At 41.0% G+C, this 27,409-nt stretch overlaps 1 long non-coding RNA gene across 1 annotated transcript; it reads left to right on the top strand.

Annotated features, from left to right (window-relative positions):
- The first annotated feature begins 1,179 nt into the window (after positions 1-1,179).
- LOC123349452 lies at positions 1,180-26,386 on the top strand. Its single transcript, XR_006573540.1, has 3 exons — positions 1,180-1,925; positions 8,938-9,150; positions 25,446-26,386. It is a non-coding gene; the product is annotated as an uncharacterized LOC123349452 (long non-coding RNA).
- Positions 26,387-27,409: the final 1,023 nt, after the last annotated feature.

Here is a 27,409-nt window from a genome sequence, read left to right as displayed (position 1 = left end):
TTGAATAGCATGTTTTAATATAGAAACTAAAGTGTTTGTTCTCTTGCAGGGAATCTGGAATCTGTGTGAGTTACTGTTTTCCTGTTGGCTAGAAACACCTGGGAACAAACGAAATATGATACTTTTTTCAACATGTGCACTACCTTCACTTGTTTAATGAGTTTGGAGTCAGAGAATGCTGCTGGAGAGAGATCTGTGCAGGTTGTTCTGACTTTCTTGAGTGTTATGCAGTGGGAGCATTTTGTTAAGAAACCCTAGGTGGGTGTTTTGTGGTTCTGCAGCACACCGCAAATCCCTTCCATGAGTACCAGTTCACATATTAGGGCCCTATTCTGAACTGAAGATACATAACATTAGCTGTGAAGCAGGCAGCTCAGCCTTCTGGATGGGATTGTGGGGAGCAAACCCACAAGTTGCATGAATAGGAGTGATGTTATTGCCCAGAGGTGTGTAGTATACGTGAATGAGCTGCTGACCCCAGCATCACCACTATTCCATATTTTTGGCTTGCTAGCTCCCTCCCATAGGGCTTGCACAGGAATTGATAATTACCACTAACATCTCTAGGCTTCTCCAGCCAGGACTCAATACTCCCCCCCCCCAACCCCCCTGTTTCTTTTGTTTTTTTTTAATTATTTGGCAGTTGAATGACACTTGCTTCCATCCTTGATCCTGCAGGGAGTGGTTGGTGAGGGCCTGTACGCTGTTTGCTTTTCAAGATATATGGAGCTTCTGCCCCCGTTCCTGGCACAAGAACTCTCCCAACATCTTGAAGCAGCAAGGAATCCGCATCCTAATGGGCCCTCTCCTTTGCTGTTAGGCTGTGAAATGATAGAGTATCAGAGAAATCTAATATGTCAACAGAGACACTGAGTATCTTCCATGCACCTTCTTCCCCTGACAGTTGAGAGAGACAATGTCTGCAATTCTGGGATAAGGGTGGGAGTGGAGGGGGGGAAGCTATGTAAGAAGTGACACCTTGCGCCACAACTGTTTAGCAGGAGGTGCTCAGGGCTACTGTGGAGAAGTAGCTGCAGAGGCAGCTGTAAGAGGAGTTGAGCACTAAAATATTATTGTTAATTCCTCTCTTTCTAACACACTTTGCCAGAGGGCAGTAAGCTCTCTGCATTTCTCAAAATTGCTAAAAAATGTCAAGTTTAGTATTAAGAAATCAACAAAACACTAGAAACCCTGCTTTACTTGAATTTTTCTCAGATGAGCAATCCACATCTACTTCACGAGGCACATGGCTAATCCCTCACTATAATAATATGAAGAGTTACTAAATGAAAGAAATAAGTAACCTCTATCCCTTCTTCCAAGTGGATTAGTAGAGTAGATGCAAGATCTTAAACAAGAGGCACCATCAGTTCATAAATCATGAATGGAAGAATATAGTTGGTAATGGCTGTGCACAGAACTTCCCAACTAGGATTGTTTTAAACTCAGTCTGAAAGCCATTCTTTTCTTTTCTTTTCTTTTCTTTTCCAAAGCGATCAGTTCTACATCCTGGTCAGGCAGACTTCTTGAAACTTACAGATCCCTCTGACCTAGACTTGACCATTTCTTTGAATGGTTACAAAATGAACATTAATTGAGAAAATGACTACAACCTAAGAAGATCAGATGAATTTAAGCAGTCAACCATCCAAGAAAGAGATTTTCATGAATATATGCAGTACTTTGAGTGCAGCCAAGCAGATATGCAAAGTGATACTGATCTTAAACTGACAGAGAAGAAATGTTCTGACACATTTCAGGAAGAAAGGAGAGGCTTATTTTCCCTGCTTTTTATTTCTCTCCTCGCTTGGATTGGGGATGTGGACATTTTATACTGCATAGTCTTTGGAATGATGCGGCCAGCTCTCATAAATTATCTCGTAATAGCACCAGAAGGAACAGCATGTCGTTCACTTACATTTCTGGTAGGTCAAAAGAAATTTCGGGGTAAAAGAGGTCAATCTAGTGGGTTTGAGTGCTGTTTCTTAGTGGATTGCTTTCATTTTCAGTGATACTGAATTGATTTTTTGATTCCTGACTTTAAATTAAATGAGGGAAGGAGATAAGGACAACAAAGGCAAAAGCATAATTGTCAGAGGATGTGTGGGACGGAAAACTGTGAATGGTTCTAGGGCAGACCCAACACCCAATTGATGGAGAGTTTAAATTCAGAAAATATGGACAACTAATATGACACACAGACTCTTATTAACACCCCCAAAACTTCCTTATGACATTAATATAGGGGAGGCAGTCCTAGAAATATTTATACGTGTATCTTAAAAAATATGGGGTCACAGTTGTAGTCTGACAATGGGGCCGAGAGTTTTCAGTGAGCAGACTAACTCGGGAATTTTAGAGATGGGCAAAATATAAAATAAAATAGTTTTTGAACCATTCAGCCTAAGCAATATTTTATTTGAATCAGTTTCCCCATCCTTAGCTAGAATTAGTCTCCCCCTTCTAACCTATGGGTGTGCTGCTTGTCCGAACCACGATCTTATCTGCAGATCACATAAGATGATGCGTATCCTCAACTTCGACCCCTCGTCTTCTCATTGTGGGTCGTTACCTCACAGGACCAAGCCCATCCACATAAACATTCAAAGGACTTGCAGTAAACATGAGTTACATAAAACATTTTTTTTCCTTCTGAAAGGAACTGACAAATTGATGTTCTGGATAAACTGGCTCAAAAATATTCTTAAGCAAATTCTTTAAACTCCCTCCCCAGGTACGGTGCTAGAAGGATACCTTGTTAGACTGTTTTTGGAATCTAGGATTTTCAGTGTCAGATCAGACACCAGGCCTTTTCTGCTGTTTTCTGACTCTAACAGAGCATAGCTCTGGGCCTATTTTATTAAACATCCGTCTAGCAAGGTGACTTTTTTTCCATGCTGTACTGGGGCAGTTGTGCAGCTATTAATGCAAAAGTGTAGATGCAGAATTGGTTTGAGAAGATAGAAACCAAATGGCATGGACAATAAAATATGTGCAGTGTTTCCAGCAGTGCATGCCATAGATAAACTATTCTCTTATCACACCTTTAAAGCTCAGCAGACTACTAGGGAAGGTAATCAAGAAAGGATCAGTTGGGGTGGAGGATTAGCATTTTTTTGCCCCAATTTTTTTGAAAGGTTTTCATTTGCATTTTGATTGCTTCTTTCATAGCAGAAATGGTGTCATGGCAGAGTACCAATGTGAAGCAAAGTTTTCCAGGTTGTTCAATGTTCCTTAGGTGGTTTGCTTAGATTTAACATATTTATTGATGTTCTCAAGTGAGCCTTCAACAGAACTGAACCATTTCAGGGTTCACCCTCATCTAGTTATAAATTAGTATTTGAATATCTATCAGTATGCAAAACATTCTTCTGCTACCAGAGTTAGAGCTCCTTATTATACCAGGAAGAATTTGGGTTTTAATTAGCATTTCCTCTGGTGTACTAAATCCACTGAGATTACTACACTTAGTAAAATTTAATTAACTTGACAAAAGATCCTAATTGTTTTCATGCCACTGGTCCTTCGTGGGACTAAAAATAATACCCTTCAAATTAAGCAGCTACAACCAGCCTTCCTTTTGGTTGTCCTATATTTAAAAAAAAAATTACAAAATGATATTTGGTAGGAAGTTTTGCACACTAGGGGAATCAGGTTTGTTTGCTCGTAGATGGAGATTCACTGGCCCTAGTAGTGCAGAAATAATAAAAGCTTGTTAGACAAAAGATCCCAACCAACATTAATTCTTCCAGCCATTTTACTGGGATTTGCAAAGCAGGGAATAGGAGGCTAATTGATTTAAGTTGGTGCACAAAGCAATCACTAAGATATTCATTTAAATCAATAACAGTGATGTAATAGTGTGGCTGGGGAAGTGAGAGATGAATGTATCAATAGTGTAACCATGATAAACAATTGAAATGAACAACAGGTGCAAAATGCTTGAGAAGAATGTGGAATTAAAAAAAAAACCACACCAAAAAAACCTCTGTACCGCTCAAGCTTTTTGTTTCATGTTTACTTCACTCTTCAATACAGCATGTAACATGGATGTGATGAGGCTTAGTTCCTTCATGTCTGAGAGGCTTAGATTGGAAGAATTGTAGCGGAGAAAAGTACTACTGGGTAGAGGGATTTTAAAATGTTGGGGGGGGGCTCGAGTAGCCCAAGTGGTTCATTCTGTTACCACCAAACATTACTTGCCTGATACAAATATTGAGAAGGCAACTGGGGTCCAGAGTTTCCTTTACTCCAGAATTTAAGATAATAGATTATGAATGAAACGAGCTCAAGAGCAATGCCACTATGTCTGGAAGGTTTAGGATTTACTCGGGCTGTGTGCACACATCCTTTTGATGAGGATAATAAAATGCATTGGTTGTCATGTGCACATTTCCAGTTTTCTATCTCTGAATTTGCTTTTAATTCTATGAAATCAATCAGTTGTTGTTCCAGTTCCAAGCTTCCTAAGTTTCCTCAGGTTCCTTTATATCCCTGACATGCCTAGGCCTTACCTGCATGGAAAGGGTTTACCAGATATACAGGTATAGTTATTAAATTGTGTGTGGACACACTCTTATTGCAGTATAAGTGTCACTTTTTGGTAGCCCCCCCAAGCAGCATGAATTATGAAAAAAGGAAAAAGACCATTTTATAGCACAGTGTTTCTCAAACTGAGGTTGCCATTTGTGTGGGGAAAGCCCCTGGTGGGCTGGGCCGGTTTGTTTACCTGTCCCGTCTGCAGGTCCGTCCAATCACGGCTCTCACTGGCCGCAGTTCAGGCCAATGGGAGCTGCTGGAAGCAGCGGCCAGTAAGTCCCTCAGCCTGTGCTGCTTCCAGCAGCTCCCATTGGCCTGGAGCAGCGAACCGCAGCCAGTGGGAGCCGCGATTGGCTAGACCTGCAGACAGGGCAGGTAAACAAACCGGCCCGCCAGGGGCTTTCCCTTTACACGTGGCGACCCCAGTTTGAGAAACACTGTTATAGCAGAATAAGAGTCTACACTGTGTGTGTGTGTGTGTGTGTGTGTGTGTGTGAGAGAGAGAGAGAGAGAGAGAGAGAGATACTGGTATTACTTTATCAATTTAAATTTACAACTTAACTCATACTGATTTTTTTCCCTGTGTACAGTAGACCTCAGTCTGTCTAGAATCCTCAACTGCTCTCTTTGCCTAAAACCTTGGCTGCTTTATAATCTTGTTTATATTCACAGGTTATCTCAGAAGGTGATCCTGAGTGTTGAACAGTTATTGAAATCTTTTTTCTGTTTTTCTTGCCAAGTTCCTTCTGTTTCCTTCCCTCTCAATCTGACACAGAAAGTGCCCTTGCAAATCTCCATCCTGCATCAAGATTCACTGATGTAGGAACAGGATATATCTCTCTTCTGCTTAAATTATAAATATCCTCTGAATTTGTAACATCATTAAAATAGTTATATATTAGTTTTAACAAATACACTAAGCTTAATGTGACCAAACGTTACCTTTTCACTAAACAAGCTATAGCTGCTTTGCAGCAGCATCTTGTAATGTAGAGGTACACACTGAGAACTGAGCTCCCAATAGTAACTCTCTGCAGGTATAACAGAAATAAATCTGAAGGCTGTCAGATACTATGACTTTATAGCTGTAAGACACAGGGAGTGAGAGGCACAGTACATAGGAAGAGGCTATGGGAAAACTCCTAGAACTTCAGGAAGTACCTCAGTTTTCACAAAGGATTCACTACAAAAGACTGGGTATAATTGCCAGATTTTGATCAGAATATATTGTGGAGAAGAATTTATGTATTGAGTTTTTCCTATTACTGAAAATTAGAAACTAATTAAGAAGTTGGTTTGGACAAGAATCCACTTAGTGTTATCTTGAAGAGATTGGTTATTTGTATACAAATTTGTAGGGACTGCCATCTAGGAGAGAACATGTTTATTTTTGGTTCTAGTCCATTAACTCTAACTAAACTGACAAAAATATCAGGAATACACTAAACTGAATATTGCTGCCCAGCCATTGTACACATGGTATTCTGAAGAATTTCAGTGCAGTATTAATCCTGATACTGCTGGAAATCACACTACAACGTCAGCTGGCTTCAAGGAAACAGAAGGGAGGGGAGAGAGAGAGAGAGCATCTGAGGCTGTGAGGGGCTACAATTTGGGGGGTTTTAAGTCCTCAGGTTCTAGAATCTACTGGAATATGCCAAACAGGGATTTTCTAATTTATGACAGTATCCCGTACAGCATCCCAGAATTTGGACAGCATAAAGGTAGTATATCACCACCTTTCTCACCACCACTCCCCTCCCTGTGTCCCTGGGATCCACCTTCTGTGCTGTCTCTCTCAAGTTGCAGCATAGAATCCTCCCCCTTTTCTCTGTTTGTGGGGTGTATGTGGATAAATTCCACTAATGCTTTCCACTAAAGCCTGAATTCTAATGGTGATTTTCAGAATTATTAGAATATAGTGGAATGGTTGTTGAAGTTAGATAGGAAGCCTATAAGGAAGGGAAGATGTGGTTCCCATATAGAAATAGATGTGCGAGAAAACTACAGAGATCAATAGTTCAAAGGTCAATGAAATATCTGTTGTTAAATTTCAGTATACCATCCGCTACTAATGAATGGAAAGTGAAAGAGTCCATTTGTCCCATATACTGGAATGAAACCTCTGTACTTCTGGTTTGTGAACATAATCACATTGTAAATATGGAGGAAGCCCATGTTCCTTGTTTCCTAGTTTAAAAATATGGACTGGTTCAGTTTTTTTCATCAGATAGCTATACCAGTCCAAGTATGTATTTGGCAATGGCATTTATAAATTAATTAATGGAGATATCCTATCTCCTAAAACTGGAAGGGACCTTGAAAGGTCATCAAGTCCAGCCCCCTGCCTTCACTAGCAGGACTAAGTACTGATTTTTGCCCCAGATCCCTAAGTGGCCCCCTCAAGTACTGAACTCCCAACCCTGGGTTTAGCTGGCCAGTACTCAAACCACTGAGCTGTCCCCCATCCCGTTTGAAAGACTCTACTTTAAGCAATGTATTTCCATTCACTTAGATTAAGACATACTAAAAAGGGGACTTGCCTGTACATTCTAAGCACTGTTGATGTAACTTAAAAGAACATACCAAGAAAAAACATATCCAAACTGAACACCATCCAATGTGAACTAAACCACCAAGCCAGACAAATTAAAAGCTAACGTGTCCTTCCTCTCCATAAACTATATGTCAACTTCATGATCTCTCATCTCCCAATTCATTTTCAAATGCCTGTGAAAAAAGAAGAGTTTTGCAATGTGCCCTGGAGGCCAACAGATTCAAGAGGCGGCTTACAATGAAGAGATGGAGTGAATTCCAAAACTTTAGGTCCCTGACAGAGAATGCCCTACCAGCAGTCCCAGCCTGGGCTGTGGCTAGAGCACATCTGCTGTTCTGAACTCTAGCACTATGGCTTAGACAGAGGGGTGCCCTCTCAGAATGCAAGTCATAAGATAGGCCACAGCATCCTGGCCATTGATAGATGAAAGAAAGCTGTTCCAGCCATTACTGCTGCCTCTTCTTCTAACGGGAAGTGAGAGTCTGATGAGACCCCTAGACTGTGACCACAAATGGAATGAACCATCTCAGCTTAAGCAGTAGATATTATTCTTGTCATGCCTTTCTAGTGCTTTTACCACCCAAGCACCATCTCCTAAGTCTCCTCTGGACTGAGCCACAGCCAGCTCACTCTCATCATTGCCCCCATCTCACCCAGCTATTGATCATTTTGGACAGGGTGGATGAAAAGGAGGCACAGTCGTGCGTCATCACCCCTACATAAGACACCACAGCCCATTTTTCCTCACTAACACTCCCAGTGGCCTCATATACATGCTGAATAAGATGGCTGGCAAGGGAAGTTTGCCTGACTAAAAACTTTGGGTTCATGTCCCGAACTTGTTAAGCCACAGTTAAAATTCATTGGAGAAAGAGGTCACATTTCAAATCAAGACTTTTTTTTGTTTATCTCACATCATTAGCTGCATTTTGTAGAACAAACAATCTCTTTGGCTTAGAGATTGTCTTTTTGTTTTGTGCTTATACAATGACTCCCACAATTCGGTCCTTATTAGGGTTCCTAGGCCTATCACGGTATAAAAAATAATCAGTAACAATACAAAAGTGATAGCAAAATATTGTCTTGGATTTTTTAAAAAACAAGAAATGAAACTTTGTATCGTTATTCCTTACTCTGCTAAATGTCTTCAGCTATTGCAATAATTTCAGTGTACTAGTGCTCTAATGTCAGGCAGCAGCAGCCTAATAGGATGAGATCATACAAAAAATATTTTTCTCCCATTCCTTCTTAGTCTTTCTGGGAAGTTTGCTCTGATGGAGGTCACTTCTGATCTTGCAATGTTGTTGGAAACTCAAGCTGTAATAATAGGTTCATGGTGGTTGCTTCATCCTTTGCTCTGAACCCCTCACTATTAATCCTTTACTCCTTAAAAAACAAAAAAATCTAACAGTTTACATGTCAGAGCAGTTTATTTAAATTATGAATTTGGGCCAGTGAAATGTGAAAATCCTCCCCTTTTCTTAAGATAGTCCTTGGTTTGATAGAGCATTTTAAACAGGAAGCCCTCACACAAAGTCATCTGTATCTTGAAATGATTAGACACATAAGAGAAAGTGCTGTAATGGAAAAGACAGGGCTTTCTACAATCAATAATAGTTCTTGCATTTTTAAAACCATACTAAGAGGCTTTCCATCCTGAAACATGTTGCTATATAAGTTCTTTTTGTCCTCAGGCATATGTGTATACTGTATATTTTTGTCAGGCTTGACAATACATTTAAGAAAATCATATCCCTTAAATTTTAGAGTAAATTTTTTTGCAAAAAGTGACCAGTCTTTCTCTCTCTCTTTTTTTCTTTCCATTTGTCCTTTCTTTGTAGAGTTAATGAATCATTGATGACATTATATAAAGAACAGGAACTTTGTCACTGATTTAACAGTCAGGGAATAGCAGCTTGGAATACTCTAATATTCTCATCGTAATTTATTGGAATGCATTAGCTCATGGAAAAAAACCCTGCTTTCAGCAGTTTTCCATGACCTGACCCACCGTTCACCTCCAGCGTTCAGTATTTAACATCTATAACAGAAAGGTGAGTATTCAATAAAATAATTAATCATGATACAGTTTTCTGATCCAGCATATTCAGTCACCTTTGGAGCTTCACATTATACCATAATAATTTATTCATTTTGTAAATTAAAGCTTAATTGAAAAATATGATGTCTAAAAGCAGTTCTTATTAGCATAAAGTACAGGCAATTAACAGGAATATTAAAGACTCAAGTAACAATCAAAATAAGCTCTTTGAAGACTCTGAGGTTTAAAATGCTGAAGCTAGAATACACTGCAATGCTTTTGGAAAAGCCATGAGAACACTGAAATACTCTGCTTTTCATTATCTAGGTGAATCCTGAAAGTTCTATTAGGATCCTGCTCTACTTAGCTTGCACTATTCAAATACCCTTTATTTCATTCATGTTAGGTGCATTTTCAAAAATTGAGTATTTTGACTGAGGAATATTTTATTTTAAAATTACATATTATTTATAAGGAGCTTTAGGGGAAAGGAACAACTTAAAGGAACCAGTAATATTTTAGTGCTTTTTAACAGAAATCTTACCTTAAGAGAATCTTTTAAATGAAGTTGAGTTTCTGAATATACTTAGTTTCAATGTAGTTTTATTTTTTATCACACATTTAAGGTCTGATTCATTTTTTGCTGTTGATAACTGATTAAGGATTTATTTTTGCTAATACAGTGTATTTATATGGATGAGAGAATCTTTTTTGGGGGGAGCAGGGCATAATTTATTTTGGGGCAAGGAGGGATAGCTGCCTCTCCAACCTTGATTCCCCCCACCGCCGACTTTTCATAGGTCTGTATGCTCCATTATGTCTTCCACTCCTCCCCCCACTCCCCGCCACGCCTCTCAGACTTTTCAGGCTATAATATCACATATAATGTTTTATATGATGACACAGCTTTGCCCCTCCACAATTTTTCTTAAATGACCCCTAGGTCAGAATGCTGGGGGCTGGGGAATTAGCTAAATCCAAGGAGATGAAAAGTTAGTAATCTCTAATGTTTCATTATGAAGGATCTAAATACAAGCTATTGTGATAACCAATTTGAAGTTTCTCCATTTTTTTTTTTTTGTGTAGACTTCTTTCTTGGCTCCAAACAATAAAGATTTTTTTCAACTAAAGCATCTGCAAAACAGAGTAGGGGTCAGATCCTCAGATGATGTAAATGCAGTATCGCTGAAACCAGCAGAGCTATGCAGATTTACGCCAGCTAAAGATATTGCTCTATATTACTAAACTGGCACATTTTTAAAATAAATCTGTTTATATTATATTTAACCAGCTAATTACGCTGTTAGCACACAGTGACAGATTTCTCTGTGAATACAGCATAGATATTACTTCCTCCTGGTACCAATTTTCTTCCAGTTTGATGCTGTTTCATAAAGTTTTGCCAATCATAAGCATTTTCTAGAAGACTGAAGAGGCAAGTTAATAGTTCACTAGGAAACCCCCCCCCCACCAAACTGAGGGATAAAACAGCTGCAGCATTTAAAAACTGGTGGGGAATGTCAATGCAATAAAAAGAAGTAGTGCAATTAAAGAAAAGGGAAATGCTCAGAGAATGTAATTTGGGGAGAAATGTTATCAGATTTGTACATCTACTGAGGACTGTTTAAGCACTTTCTTTTGATCAACAAAAAAATCTTGGTTGTGTTAGCGTTTTTAGTCAAGCTGAATGATTTCAATTGACAATCCACAAACTGGACAAGGTTAAAAATAAAGGAACTCACGGCAAACCTTATAACGCATGTGCTGCTGCAATAGGTTTTGATAAGGGTTTTTTGTTGTTGTTTTTTTCCTGTAAGTAGAACTTTGCAAATAAAGTCATGGAAACTTGGTGCATATTTGTTAGTTTCCAAGATAGTTCTCATGGATCATCCATACTGAAAAAGATAAAGGAATTGTGTAAATCCAATTTAATAGCAACAACTACAGAACAATAGAAATCTTCAGAAAAATGTTGTCCAAATCTACTGGGAATTTCTTCCAAACCCTGTGGAATTTTTGCCAACCATTTATGTGGTTATTTGGGATTTTTGTTTGTTTGTTTGTTTGTTTTTAATTTTCATAAGCCCTATCTTGGGCTTTTAGTACCATTTAAGATCCAAAATTCCTTATTCTGGTTGTACTTTACTGCTTTTTCCACCATTGTAGCTACGTAGTCTTTAGAGAGTTATGGTGGCGTGAGATCAGAATCAAGCCTGGGAGACGTGTTCAGAAACATGTTAGCCATTGCCAGGGTTATTAGCCTATCATTAAGGCCCTATGAAAATCACAGAGGCTTTTTTTTTTTTACAGAAAATTCATGGCAATGTGATGGGTAACATTGAATTTCACAGAATAGGCACAGGATGCAGTCAGCAAAAGGTCACTGCTGCATTCCTTTTCATAAAACCTGCCACCAAATCCCCCTGAATTGCCATTTAAGTCTGTTATTAAGTGTCCAGGAAGACTGAAGTGTTCTCCGACTGGTTTTTGAATGTTATAATTATTGATGTCTGATTTGTGTCCATTTATTCTTCTACATATAGACTGTCTGGTTTGGCCAATGTACATGGCAGAGGGGCATTGCTGGCACATACTGGCATCAGGGCCACCCAGAGGATTCAGGGGGCCTGGGGTCTTCAGAGGCGGGGGGCCTCTGCTTTGGCAGTAATTCGGCGGTGGGAGGTCCTTCTGCTCCGGGACACGCCGCTGAAGTGCCCCGAAGACCCGCGGTGGGGCCCTCCCGCCGCTGAATTACTGCTGAAGCGAGACCCGCCGCCGAAGTGCCGGGTCTTCGGCAGCAATTCGGTGGCAGGGGGTCCTTCTGGAGAGTTTTCCTGGGCCCCCGGAGTGAAGGACCCCACTCCAAGGGCCCTGAAAAAGTCTCATGGGGGCCCTTGCGGAGCCCAGGGCCTGGGGCAAATTGCCCCACTTGCCCCCCTCTCTGGGTGGCCCTGGATGGTATATATCACATTGGTAGATATGCAGGTGAATGAGCCGCTGATGGTGTGGCTGATGTGATTAGGTCCTATGATGGTGTCCCTTGAATAGATATGTGGACAGAGTTGGCAACAGGGTTTGTTGCAGGGATAGATTCCTGGGCTAGTGTTTTTGTTATAACAGACTTAAAAGTGGCAACAAAAAAACCTTCAAAAACAAACTCCAATGAGAAACTGCAGAATTGGAATTAATTTGCAAACTGGACACCATCAAATTAGGCCTGAATAAAGACTGGGAGTGGATGGGTCACTACAAAAACTAATTTCCCCATGCTAATTTCCCCCTACTGTTACTCACACCTTCTTGTCAACTGTTTGAAATGGGCCACCCTGATTTAATTGGCCTCATTACCACTACAAAAGTGATTTTTTCCTCCTGTTGAGAATAGCCCACTTCCACTTTAATTGAATTGTCTTGTTAGCACTGACCCCCACCTCCCGCTTGGTAGGGCAACTCCCATCTTTTCATGTACTGTGTATATATACACCTGCCTACTGTATTTTCCACTTCATGCATCTGATGAAGTGGGTTTTAGCCCATGAAAGCTTATGCCCAAATAAATTTGTTAGTCTCTAAGGTGCCACAGACTAACACGGCTACCACTCTGAAACCGGTCTCTCTCTCTCTCTGAACAGAAACTCCATCCTGGACCTTAGAAATCTTTTTAAAAAATCAGCATTTTTCCAACCAAAAAAAAAAAAGAAAACCCACAAAAAAACTTTTTATGGGAAGATTTCCAACTAATTCTACTCCTGGTAGAAGCCAATAAGAATGCTGATTGCTCAGCTCCTCAGCAAAACAGGGTCATAAAACAGGGGTATTAGAAGCTTACTGTAATTCATGTTTTGGTGTTTTGAGATACTTAGGTAAAAGGCAAAATATAAATGCAAATTGTTATCTTCCTAGGAAGATAAGACTGTGTATGCTTGTGTTTATCTTTCCAGCTATCTAATCTGTCTGTATTCAAAAACAGTACACCACTGGAATTGAAATTTGAGCTCCCCAAAGTCAGGAAATAGAGATAAGATTCTATTTTATTCATCACAATCTATGCTGGTTCTTCCAGTTGCCATTTCTTAAAAGGTACTGATCTCACAAGTTATTGTATTGGTGCCAGATTAGATATTTTTTCTAAGATATACATGCTCTGGGCCTTCATATGTCAAAGGAATGTTGGAAAAAACAAGATGCAGATGGAAGGGGGGGCGGTCTTAATGCATTGTGCATTGAAGAAGTTGTTCAGAACTGAAAAAAATACTTAATATTAACTAGATTATAGGCAGTGAATGAAGGAAGTGTGGATGAAAAAGTTAAGTCTGGCTGGGGAAAGAGTTAATTTACATGCTTGATATTTCACAGCTGTCTAGAGAAAAACACTTGCTCATATTGATTGAAATTAGCCCTTCAGAGAGTCAGCACAAGACCTATGCAACATACAAACTGGACTTCAGTATTATTTATGTGCTGCATAAGCTTTGTGATGTCCCACTGCACAGGAGAGAATTTGACATATTTAACACTGTTCCTTTTCTCTGTCTTTGTTTGGCTTTTGTAGCTCATATGGCCAAAATACTTTGTATTTTTAGCTGGAGAGTAAAGGTTTTCGCAATACAGTATGAATTAGAAAAATCAGTCTGTCCAGGAAAAGAAATTCTTGATGAACAACTGACTCATTCCTGAAAACCTAGCAGCTTCATTATTAAAAAACAAAAACAAACCCCAAACCCTAATGAGCCCCGAGCACTTCACAGTTACTCGAGCAGAAAGATCTTACTTGGATCTCTACTAGAAACAATTTGCAGTATTTGGCCTAATATCTAGGACAGGTATCACTTAACCTTCTGTCACTGAAATGCTGCCACCTCTGGAGTGGAATGCCACTGCTGTTTTAACAGCACACAACAACCACTTTACAGCAGTTAAGGAAAGGAAGTCAAGAATAATATTCTATCTGGTTGTGACTGACTGCAATATTTAGTAAAGAAAATGCAGTTCCCCAGAATGAAGTGCTCACATTAGTCAAACCTCCCTTATATTGTGAAAAGAAACATTGGATCTTTAATGAGCTAGGATTATATATCATCCATTCAACACACAGCACCTATAACAGCACATTGCCCCTGGGGACTGGACTGACTTGCAAATAGCACTGTCTTCAGCACTTAGGTTTACGTTGTACCAATAAGTCTGCATATTAATTGAGCCTAATGATTACTTAGCTTTTTAGTGGGCTCCAGTGAGATCATACCCCTAGATGACATGGAAGCTGTAAATTATTAATTATTATAATGGATATAGTGCCTGCTTTAGGTGTGACTGACAAGGTGGGTGAAGTAATATCTTTGATTGGACCAACTTCTATGGGTGAAAGAGACAAGCTTTTGAGCTATACAGAGCTCTTCATCAGATCTGGGAAAGATAGTCAGGCTTGGTCTACATTAGAAAATTAGGTTGGTTTAACTATGTTGGTTGGGGTGTGAAAAATCCACACCCCTAAGCAGCATTGTTAAGCCAAACTATGTAGACAGCACTAGGTTGTCAGAAGAATTCTTGACCGTGCTACCACCGCTCGGGGAGGTGGATTACCTAAATGGATGGGAGAACTCCTCCCGTCTGCATAGCTAGAATCTACACTGAAACACCACAGCAACACTGTGGCAGTGGCACAGTTGTATCACTGTAGCATTTTAAGTGTAGACAAGCCTTCTGAGCTTCACAACGGACTATAAGGGGGAACACATTGTTTAGCATAAAAAGGTAATGTATAATCTAAGAGACCATTCAAGGTGAAGTTAACATCTCTCCAGTCATAGGCCAGAAAGGGGGCAGTTAGTAGGTTACTAGGTTATAAATGCAGTGTCTTTATTAAGACCATAATTTTTAGTGTCTAGCAAAGTTATGAATTTAAGGGCCCGAGCTCGTCTTTTGAAGGTGTTGTGTTCCTTTGAGGATGAGCACTGAGAGGTTAGATATGGAGTGATCATTTTGTAAAAAGTATTCGCCCACAGGTGATATGGTGGTTTTGCCTTTTATCATTTTTCTGTGTGAGTTCCCTAAAGGTATGAAAGGTGTTTTTACAGGCATGAAGCATGACAGGTCCCTGCTCTGAAAGGCCTTACAATCTGAATAGACATATGGACAGGCAGGGGGACAGATTAGTCCTCTTTTATTTTCTTGTTTCTGTTTTCCCATTTCCTGTGGTTTTTATTCTCTTTCAATTTTTCCTCTATAAATGTGCGTTTTAAATTAAAATGTGTCTGAGTAAATCAATGTGGCATTTAGAGCAGCCCAATGCCCTTCCCCAAAATGTTATGAAAAGGCTCTTGCCAACAATGAAGTTGTTCCTCCCATGTAAATTTAAAATATGCATTTCAATACTTTTCCAGGCCTCTAAGACATAAATGTTTAATTCTCAATATTGTCATCAATCAGGTTAGATGATGTATGAAAGATGTCGCTGGTAAAAACTTCCTTGCATTGTTTGCACTAGACCTCTAAATGCTCTGTGGGTGCAGGGAAAGCTTCTAAGGAGCTGATGTCAGAGTAGGTCTGTTGATTAATGGTTCCCTGGGACATTCTGACACCTTTGTATGGATCAGAGAGATAGGAGACAGCTAGAGTCTGCCAGGGTGCATTGCTTTATAGAAGTAAGGCAAAGGTTAGAAGCATTGTAGCATTCCAGAGAGAAACATTAGATACAGAGTTTCCTCTGGGGGAGGATAATGGTCTGCAAAGGCTAGTAACAGAGTGAAAGATCATTTTGTAGTACTCAAGCAAAAACAAGAGACAAGACAGATGATGTTAAAGGGTAAGAATAAAAACAAGAATAAGAATCCACAGAGAAAGGAAGCTTAACGTATCAAGATTTAAAAAAAACAACAAACCATGGGTTAATTTGTCAGCAGTAAAAAGGGGCTTTTGTCGTAAGTTTTCACTTGTTCGTTTTTTGTTATAATAATCTACCACACATAATTAAAATGCACTTCACAGTTGTGAAAACTGTGGGCCTCGTGCTGCAGTTTATTAAGGTCATGTCTACACTCCAAAATTATGTTGACCTCGCTTACGTTGGCATACAGCCACCACAGTCATTAAATCGCTTGTGTATACACAGTTGGCTCCTTGTGTTGGTGGTGCGTGTCCTCACCAGGAGCGCTTGTACCAACTGTATTGTCAGTGTGGGGCATTGTGGGATGGTTCCTCAAAGCCAGTAACTGTCAATGTAAGCAACACAGTGTCTACACTGACACTGAGTTGACCTAATTACAGGGCCCGTGACTCTGCCCCGCTCCAGGGAGGTGGAGTTACTAAAACTGCATAAAGAGGCACTTACATCGGCAGGAACCAAATTTAAGGGCAGACACTTCCACAGCTATGTCAACACAAAGCAGCTTACATTGACCTAACCGTATACTGTACAGCAGGCCTCTGTCAAAGCTCCTGTTGATTACAATGGGAATTAAAATTGATTAAGGACTAAAGAATCTGCACTGCAGAATTCACAGCACTATTTTTAACATACTAGCTTAAGCCTCACAAGTCTGTCTACCCTGGGTGGGAGGCTTGCTCCCAGCTGCAGTCAGACATGCCCTTATATTCCAGGGAACCTCACTGTATGACATTGATAATAATCTGCACATAACAAGGTGTCTCAGCAAAGATTTAAAAGCAGAGAGAGTGCAGCAAGCTATTTGAGCAACATAGTGAGGCCTCATTTAACACAATGCTGTTGTTATAACTCCTGCCATGTACACTGAAAATGTGTGTCTGAGCCTTCATTAGGAACAAAGGAATAGCTCAGACCTCAGGTCCAGGTGCCTCTCTCTAAGAGGGACCAGTACCAGATGCTTCAGAGCAAGGTGTAAGAACCCCACAATAGACAGACGTGGAATAATCTGTCCCACACACTAGGTCTTGCCCTGAGCCTTAGTAGTTAGAGGTTGTCTTGAGCCCTGACCATGAGATTTAATAACCCTGCCAGAATACTTACCATTAATTATGACAACTCTGGATATTCTTGATATCCATAAAACTGTCCAGTTTTGAATCCTGTACAGTCTTAGCCTCAATGAGTTCCTGTGAGAGAGTTCTTATTTAGTTACATGTTGTGTGAAAATGTAGTTCCCTTTCATTAGTTTTAAATTTGCCACCTTTTAATTTTATAAAATGTCCTCTTGTTCCTAGAAGACAAAGAGAACAGATGTTCCCAGTTTACATTTCCTAGAACATCCATTATTTCATATACTTTTCTCATGTCCTCTGTTATTCAACTTCTTTCTAAGGTAAACAATCCAATCTTTTCAATCTCTTTTCATAGGAGAATTTTCCATGCTTTTGATCATTCTCGTCATCCTTCTCTGACCCCGCAACGTTAGTTCTGCAATATCCTTACTCAGGTGGGGACCACTATTGCACACAGTATTCTAGATAACACACCACTGATTCATATGAAGGCATTATAATCTCTGTATTATTCACCAGCCCATTCTTTACGCAACCTCGTATCTTGTTTGCTTTTTTGGCCCAGCTGCACATTGAGCAAAGGCCTTCATTGAGCTGCCTATAGTGCCACTCAAGTCCTGTTCTTCAAATGATAGTTAATTTAGACAGCTGTAAGATGTAGGAGTCGTCTAAATGTATATCTCCATTACTTTAATCCATATTCTAAAGATAAATTACCTACCCACTAAATACAGTTAAAGTACTTAATGCGCTTTACTGCTTATTGTGAAATAGTGAAGTTCTATTGCATTCATGTTTGAAACCAGTTTACTTTTTGCTGCTTACAACACAGCTGTAAAAATTTATTCTAAATTCTAGCTTGTCTTATTAAAGGCTTAATCCAGATTTCGCTGTATTGAAGGGAAAAAATTTCATTAAGTCAATTGGCGTTTAACTGAAACCTCCCGTTGAAGTCAACAGAATGTTTTCTTGCATAAAGGGCACTGAATGGGTTACACGTCTCTGACAAGGAGAGAGTTTGTTATTTACGAGTCTGTGGAAACCATAGAAACACGTCTGGTCCTAAGATTGGAAGTTGTACAGGAGCTTCAAGTAGAATTCTGCAAATAGGGCCTGAATCTGAGACCACTGAGATCACTGGGAAGACCTCCATTGACTTTAATAGGCTTGAATCAGGACCACAAACTAGTACAGTTTGAGAGCTGGGAGATGGGGTGAGATTTTGCACCATAGCAGGTGGGGCAGGAAGCACCTATTTCCAAGGGAAATAAGTGTAATTTTTTAAATGGTGTTGGACTGGGATGCTTATCACTTAGGAGACCTCACAGGAGTGGGTCCTAATATTTATCTTTTAAAATGAGAAAAGGTCAACCATCAGGTAAGTGATGAGGTATATGTGTGCTAGAAATGGGTGTTAACTATCTAGGGCCACCAGAAATATAGAGCTTTCTGTAGCCTCATACTTCTCACATGCATAGCATGAGCATTGTATAGTAATGAATGATCAGAGACACTTATCTCTTGTTAATGCACATAGCTTTGTTATATAAAGTAGATTGCAAATGGTATACTGTAATGACCTTAGTTAGTTATAGAGAAAGGGAAAAAATATTACATGCAGTTCTTGGCGCAACTGTAAAAACAATATAAAAACAAAAATCAGATACAGAAACTTCAGAACAAAATTTGCATGGACCAAGAATCGATTTCAAGAAGATCCCAAAGGGCCATATTAGGAAGAATCATTTGGAGATGCTTAGTAAAGCTACAACAGTATTTCATTCAGATAAGTGATGTCTATTATTCATAAGCGATCATGCGCAGCCCACATGTATTTTGGCATTGGCTGCAGTATAACAGGAAAGAAAACAACAAAAATAGACTTTGAAAACAGATTATCATGGTACTTTTGTTAAGTATCAGAGGGGTAGCCATGTTAGTCTGGATCTGTAAAAGCAGCAGAGAGTCCTGTGACACCTTATAGACTAACAGACGTATTGGAGCATGAGCATGCATCTGACGAAGTGGGTATTCACCCACGAAAGCTCATGCTCCAATACGTCTGTTAGTCCATAAGGTGCCATGGTACTTTTGTTGTATTTCACTCTAAGTTGCAGATGATTATACATTTCTCCTACAGGGACAAACTAGGCATGAAGCAATAAAGTTACAAAATACTGTAGTGCATCTTTCTTCCTTTCTTAAATTAGTTTTTTTTATTTAATTACTTAGAGATATTGACATTATTGAAATAAAAACATGAAACAAAATGGCGACAGGGTATAGAAATTGGAGGAGTTGTTACTTAGGCTGTGGCTACACTTAGCGCTTCAAAGCGCTGCCGCGGCAGCGCTTTGAAGCGCTAAGTGTAGTCAAAGCGCCAGCGCTGGGAGAGAGCTCTCCCAGCGCTGTCCGTACTCCACCTCCCTGTGGAGAATAACGGACAGCGCTGGGAGCCGCGCTCCCAGCGCTGGGGCTTTGACCACACTGGCGCTTTGCAGCACCGCAATTTGCAGCGCTGGAGAGGGTGTGTTTTCACACTCTGCTGCAGCGCTGCAAATTTGTAAGTGTAGCCAAGCCCTTAAAGTGGTATAACTGAAAACAATTACACTCTGGGCTTGGCTACACTTACAAATTTGCAGCACTGCAGCAGGGTGTGAAAACACACCCTCTCCAGCGCTGCAAATTGCGGTGCTGCAAAGCGCCAGTGTGGTCAAAGCCCCAGCGCTGGGAGCGCGGCTCCCAGCGCTGTCCGTTATTCCCCACAGGGAGGTGGAGTACGGACAGCGCTGGGAGAGCTCTCTCCCAGCGCTGGCGCTTTGACTACACTTAGCGCTTCAAAGCGCTGCCGCGGCAGCGCTTTGAAGCGCTAAGTGTAGCCACAGCCTTAGTGACATGCTTCCTTTCCTTGTTAGAGAGGCCTAGCCTTTATCAACATCTCAGAAGGAAAGAGGAGGTTGAGAGGGATACACGGCCAGGCATTTAAATGTATTTAGACACCTAGAGATGGAGATAGGAGCCTGCTAGCATGATTTTTCAAAACCACGCAGATACCTAAGTCTGATTTATTTCAGAGGGAGTTAGATGAGTAGGGGGTTGTGTGAACTGGGGATCTCCTCTATCTGGTGAGCACCCACTCCAATGGGCATAGGGTTATAAGTGAGCTTCTTTTCTTCTTCTCCACCCCTCCACCCCCATTTTGTTTCAGGCCCCTCACATTATTTTAGGCAGACGAACACCTATCTTCCCCTGGTTTGTGGACTATAAGTAGAAATAATCATCTGCCCACAGCCTGGACTTAGGTACATATCTCCAAAACAAGGGGCAGGACTTTGGACTCACCCCTCTGGTTAGCATCTCCCATTGGCTAGCTTAGGCAAGGAGCCGCCTGGTGTGCTGGTTTTGTGGAGCGCAGCCTAAGGTCCATCACTCCCCCTTCATTGTCTAGGAACCTAGGCGCCTAACTCAGTCTTTGTGGATCACAGTATTGTTCCTGTGATTTTAATATGTACCTAAAAGTTAGTCACCACAATGCTCAGCATCACAATGTCCCTTTGTTGATCTGGGCCTAGGTGCTTTGACAATCGCACTAGACACCTAACTACATCCTCAGGCACCTACATACTTTAAAACATCTGGGCAACACTACCTTGGCTCTTTTAAGGTCAATTCTGTGAGGTGATGAGCACCACCAGCTGATAGAATCAAGCCCATAATGTCAAGGGTGCGGTGGCTGAAATGCAAAGTTATTAGAGGAGTTTTACTACTTAAAAAGAAACAAAAAAACAACCCTTTTAAGTTAAAATCTCACTAGGGAGAGGAGGTTTGGAAATAAAAGGGAAAGCTAATTAGTTTTAATTAGGCCAGAATGGGTAGGCTGATTGCCATAATTAACATAGCCTGATGATTGTCCTAAGGGATTGTACTTGGACGCACCAGGTGAAATCTGGTGAAAGTGGGGATTTGCTTGGCTCTTGTGGTGTGAGAACACTTACAGCTTCTGACTAAGGCAAATGTGTAAGCAGGGAACGTATGTGGGAGGCTGGGAGTTTTGAAGGCTCAGAACAGAGCCTACTTTAAAGAGCTTAGGGGAAATGTAGGTTAGTGTGCTGAAAGGCTGCATGGGCTAGGTTAAAGGCAGTTCCCTCTGGAGGGAAATAAGTGTGGGCTGGGAAGCACTCATGGTCTAACAGCAAGGGAGCTGGGTGTAGCCTGTAAGTAGTTAGAGATCTCTGCATCAAAGCAAATTGCAGTTTTGCTTAATTTAAGCTGAATCCCCAAATGCTAGAGGGAGAACATATACTCATGCTTTGACATCCAAAATCTGTAGAGCCATCCTGAAGCCTTTCTTGCAGGCAGGAGTGAGTGAGCTCAATAAACCTGAGCATGTAAATATTTTTTTACATATAGTGACTCCAGTGCATTAGAATTACCAAAAAAAAAAAAAAAAAAAAACCCACCCCACAAGTGGTATAAGCTTAAACAGGATCCTACAATATTCTGTTGTGAACCTGCTGAATCATGTGTCCTGGTTACCTATGAACCTCTTTCATCTCTCTTTTAGAAAGTGTTCCACTTTTCGGTCAGCTGGTCTCTTTGACCTTGCAGTAATTTTGTGAAATGGGTGTGGATGCTGGCCAAAAGGATAGAAACAGCTAACAGTTAAGCTAGATATGATCAAGGGACACGGAGTCCTCTCTACCCACGTGAGAAACAACTAAAGCTCTGAAGTGCTTTTAGCTCCTGATATCCTGAAAGGAAGGATGCACATTTGAGCCTCACTCTTGGCCTTACCCTGCTCACCCTGTTCAAATGAGCATTCCAACTGGAGGCAATAAGGGTACTTGCATGAGTAAGGTACCATAAGACCTTGTACTGATTTCCTCCCTTTTATTTATTTAGATTTAAATGCAAAGGCTTGAGGTGCTTGACAATTCAATGTTATACCATAATACCCCCGTAGCATTAAAAAAGCAAACAGTCTGTGAGGGACAAATGACTCAACTCAGCCAGCTCAACATTTCCTGCCAGCCAGCCAAGAACAAAACACCTCCTTTCCACTCCCACCACCTACATTAGCTTTGAAAATACACTCAGCCTACCCCAAACCCTGTCAAATAGATGGCTTTTCAGTGTGCCCAGAAGGGTATCAAATTGGGGCCATATCAGAGCAAGCTCCAGACCTCTTAACAAGACCCCCGGCCCCTACCAAAAGCCCCCTTATTAATAATGAAGATCTGACTTTTCTGACCAAAGCGCTAGGATCTAGTCCTTCCAGTGAGAGATACAGTTCAGTAAGCAAACCGCTGCATCTCCACCAGCATCAGTCTCTGAAAGGTTTTAAGGTGAAGCCCTGTGTAGAGTGCATTGCAGTAGTGTAATCTTGAAGTAATAAAAGCATGGATAACGGTAGCAAGGGCCATCTCCCACATCCTGCATGAGAACCCTAAGCATTGGGCTAAAGATTATAAGGGAGCTCCCGTCCTCCTCCCCCCCGCCCCAGGTGTTTTGTGTGAACTTTCCTGAGGGTCCCAATCCAGTAGGCGACCGCTTAGCATGACTAGTGGATCGGGCCCCTCAGGCATGCTAAGCAGTTGCCTACAGGATTGGGCCCCACATGCAACTTAGGTGGTCAAATGCCTCTCTTCCCTGGTTTGTGAATTGTTCTGAGGCTTAGGCAAGAGCCAGGTGCTTGAGCACCTAGAGTGATTCTGCAGTGTACATGATTAAAGTCAGAAATATAGGTGCCCAGGCATATTTTATTACAAACATGTGGGCACTGAATTAATTTAGGAATCTACAGGGTTTGTCAGAAGGTTTTTTTTAGATCACAGGGGAGCCAAAAGTGGGACATAGGTACCTAAACTCAAGATTTAGCTACCTTCAGATGCCTAAACACCTTTGTGGAGCCCACCCTTTTAGCCCCCACCACATTACAAGCTTTCCTGCAAGAGTAGGCCCAAACTGGGCCCAATTTTTTTTATTTGTATATTGACAATTAAGACTCGCATGAAAAGCTATTTAGCAACACAAAGAGACTTACAAGATCAGTATAGCGTTAGGGGATTCAAAGGAGGAGCACTGTGTGCATCTGCAGTCCATCGTCGGGGATTCCTTGAGGTCGAGTATGAGCTCTTTCACAGATTTTATTTTTCATGGGTCCTTTGGTGACTGAGGAGTCCGATCCTTGAGCCACAGGCTCATTGGCAGACATTGCAGGTGGTGTTGGCAGACAAGGTTGGGCCACGATCGCTGTGTGACAGTTGTCTTTCCTTTCTTTTCTGGCATTTTTCTGCAACCAGGGCAAGGTGATTTTCCTCAGATTGGATGTTCCCTCTCTGACATGTTTTTGCCAGTTAACCCTGTCCTGGGCTGCTGTCTCCCAGTGTGTGGTGTTGATGTCACATCTCTTGATGTTTATCTTGACGGTGTCTTTAAAGCATTTCTTTTGACCTCCCCGTTTCCTTTCGCCTTTGAGTTGGGCGTCCAGCAGTTGTTTTGGTAAGCATACATCAGGCATGCGCACACAGTGCCCGCTCCACCTCAGCCGGTGCTGGATAATCAGGGCCTCAACACTGAAGTTGTTGGCTTCTGTGAGGCCCCTGACATTAGTGCGATGATCCTCCCACTTTATGTTGAGGATTTTCCGAAGAAAGTGCTGGTGCTGGCATTTGAGATTTTTCAGGTGTGTCCTATAGGTCACCCAAGTCTCTCAGCTGTAAAGGAATCTGCAGTCCACAGAGGTGTTTGACAGGATGACAACCCTATGTTAAACTCAAGAAGGATTCGGCGATCACTGAAGAAACTGAGAACTAAAATTTAACTAGCATAAGATAGTTTATTATAACAAAATAGTACTTTAAAATTTTAAACTAATGATGTCTTTCAGGCACGGTGTAATTATTGCACCAGTGGGATCCCATATGTTATGGAACTTTCAAATGTAAAGGTTGTGCCTACAAAATGAAGCCATATATTCCTATTAATTGAAGCCATTGATTTCCAGTTACACAATATTAGTTCTAATGTTAAGCCTGTTAGGAAGTCTATGAATTTCTTTTTTATTATTGATTTGTAGTGTTAAGATTGCACATTTTAAAATGATCAAAGCTAGCGAGAGGGTGACATTCATGCCAGTAATATTATAAATAAAGGTGAGACGCTTCTATTTGTCCTCGGGATGTTAACAATAGAATAACCTTGGAGGGATGGTAGTTTTGTGCAATCAGCACTAGCATAGGCTAGATAGAAGAGGACTAGCCAGAGAAATTTTGATGTGGTTATTTATTAGCAACAACTGACTTCAAAATTGCCTTTATCTGAGGTTTTCAAAGCAGTTTATATTCATTAAGCCTTACAAAATGTTTGTGAAATAGCTAAAGGGTAGAAAAATGTAGGCAATGTGTTGTGGAACATACAGTAGTACTGTGAAAGCATACAGCAACACTACACAACAATTTGAAAAAGGAATTGCAGGATTCCAGCATGAGGATGTAATTATCTGAATTAGAATTTAACCAGGATCACAGGGTTAACATTCCCACTCTCTCTGAAAGTGCTACGGAATATTCAGTGACCAGTGCTCAGGGCTTCTGGTTTATATCTCATCTCTACAATGCAGTAGTATACAATAACCAAGTCAAACACATTGGTGATGCCTGGTTTTTTTTATTGTAATGACAGCTGGTTTGTAAACTGCCAGCTCCAAGAACCCAAAAATCATGCTCCAGGCCTTTGAAAATGATGAGTTTGAGTTTAAAACCTGGAGATTTAAAAAAATAAGAATGTGCAGTTTTGTGTTTTTGAGCATTTAGAATCACATTTATTTCCAAGTTTTCCTCTGCAACCATGAAACTTGTTTAAAAAATAAATAAATAAAGTTGAAATTCTTCTTTGAGAAGTCTCCCTATGGGTGCTCCACTTCAGATGCATACAAGCCTCTCAAGTCCTTGAGCAGAGATTTTCTGTTAGCGGTGTCTTTTCGGCCTGCCATGCATCCTGTATATCCTCGTGCCAAGCAGCAAGGCTATATAGCGCTGCAAAGGTAAAACACCCCAAATTCCTTCTAAACCATCTCAGTCTGAGCTGGAGCCCTAGAGTGTGACTAGGCTAACTTTTTGTTTATAATTTAGTATTCTATAGATATATAGTAATTAGATAAGTAGTGAAAGGATTAATTTTGTTCCTCTCTCTCTCCCCCCCCCTCTCTGGAAGTGCATGCCTGGCTTTCCAGGATTCAAACATTACCTCTCTTGCAGGGAAGCTATCTCAGTTAGTGATGGCCACTCTCAACGTGGGAGAGGTACCTATCTCCCAGAAGTGTAATTTTTGCTTACCCCTTAAATCCAGAGAAAGGCAGAACTATGAGCTCAAATTGAGGCTGCGGCTGATGGAGTGCTCCCTTCGACACACTTCAGACTCCCCTGGACATCTGTCTCCAGGAAGATCCAGAACCCCTTCCACCGTGGGGAAAATCTCTCCTGAGAAAGGGAAGACTCTTGAGACCTCAGTGAAGGCTCCAAAGAAGAGGCGTTCTGACACCAATCATAAGGACTCTGCTCTCAAAAGATCTTGCTCCCCTGCTAAACCCATGGTATCAGAAGCCTCAACCTCTTGGCTTGGTACCATACAGGCAAAAGACTCCTCTCTGGTATCGGCAGGATCAGAAAATCTGAGTATTCTAAGGAGAAACTTTATTCTGACAGAACTCTGGTTCCATCTACATGGGTCAAGGAGAGTAATGATAAACATCTCCTCCAGAGTGATACCATTGAGCACAGCTCTGTCATTGGTACCTCCCCAGTCGGACCCTAGGTACTGTGCAAACTGAAGTATCAGAGACTATTGGCACTGCTTCAGTATGGCACTATCTTCTTCAATTGCCAAGCATGCCACCACATTGGTACCATCACTTAGTACCACTGGAATTTACAGTCAAAAGACTTATCATTGGCAGATGAACTAGACTCTTCACTACTCATGGGTACCAAATGTCTCTCTGTACCAAGACCCCCATGTTTGGACTACCATCTACCATCACTCTCCAGTGCTGCTGGACTCTGCACCCTTTTCTGCTGTTTCTCCTACTTATGTTGAAGGTTATTAAGGAGGATGAGGGAGCCCTCCATTCAGTATCTTCCATCCCAGTGCAGGGTTCTCCACCCTATCCATATAGGTACCTATTTTTGACACCCATAGGGAAGCCCGTTGACATGAAGCATGGTGGGACCAACCCTGGATGGTCCTTTCTCCTATTCTGTAACATATGTTGTAAGGTAGATGAGTGATTTTGAAAAGAAGCCTCAAATAAAGTTAATTATGCTAAATCACACATTTGCCCTGCTTCCAAACTCTATTCACCAAGAGATACGCTGGCATCAAGAGAAAGGACATTGCCAAACAAGCAAGATTCTTGCAACAATCAGTTTTTTACAACACTTTCCATAACTTGGAGATTGGTCTTTAATGTTGGATTAAGTCATAGTGTTTCTGCTTAAATGTCCTGGGCTGATAAAGTGCCATGGAAGCAGTTGCTAGAGGACCTGTGTTTAAGCAACATGAATACGATCAGTCAGTCTTATAAAATGCAATTAATTTAACAGTATTTAAGTTAAGGCTGCCAGAACATAGAATAATCTGTTGGGAATCTAAAATTGTATGGGAGTTGATGGGATGTTCATAAAAGCAGTAACAGTAGCACATTTTTACTGAAAATAAATGCTAAAAAGTTCTTCAGAATAGAATAAATATGTTGAGAGCAGGAAATGCTACAAAAAGTAAACCCCCCATTCAGATTCAGCTACACCTTGTGAGTAATAAATACAGGAATGTTCCTGACATCAGAAGGTACCATTGTATCAATATCAATAATAATTTGCCCTGATGTAACACTTTCCAGCCAACAATGTCAAAGGACTTTGTAAAAGACAATGGGCAGAGTCTGCTACCCTTACAGTGAATAGAACGGTTCTCTGTGAGCAGTCATATTGAAATCTCTGAACTGCTTTCAGAAGTCTCCATTATTGCTTTGCCACTAGACCCTGAGTAGGGGACTCTCCATAGTTGTGCTGCTCCAGGAGCAGATCTGGAACCAAACTGTGGCTCGGTGAGTCTGCTTCTCCCCTTGCACTCAAGGAAAAGAAATGGAAGTAATCTACACAAGCCCCGGACCCAGTGCTAATGACTTCCCCTTGAGCACCAACTAGCCAGCAAATTGGGAGGGAGAGTCTAGTTTCCTCCCACTTTCCAATCAATTCCTTGGTCAGATGTGCAGGTTGTGGAGTAGCAGGCTGATAAAGGAGTAGCCTGTGAGA

Source organism: Mauremys mutica, chromosome 14 (genome assembly GCF_020497125.1).
Source record: "Mauremys mutica isolate MM-2020 ecotype Southern chromosome 14, ASM2049712v1, whole genome shotgun sequence".
Taxonomy (NCBI): Eukaryota; Metazoa; Chordata; order Testudines; family Geoemydidae; genus Mauremys; species Mauremys mutica.
The sequence above is the reverse complement of the archived record's forward strand: the minus strand, read 5'-3'. Positions and strand labels throughout refer to the sequence as shown.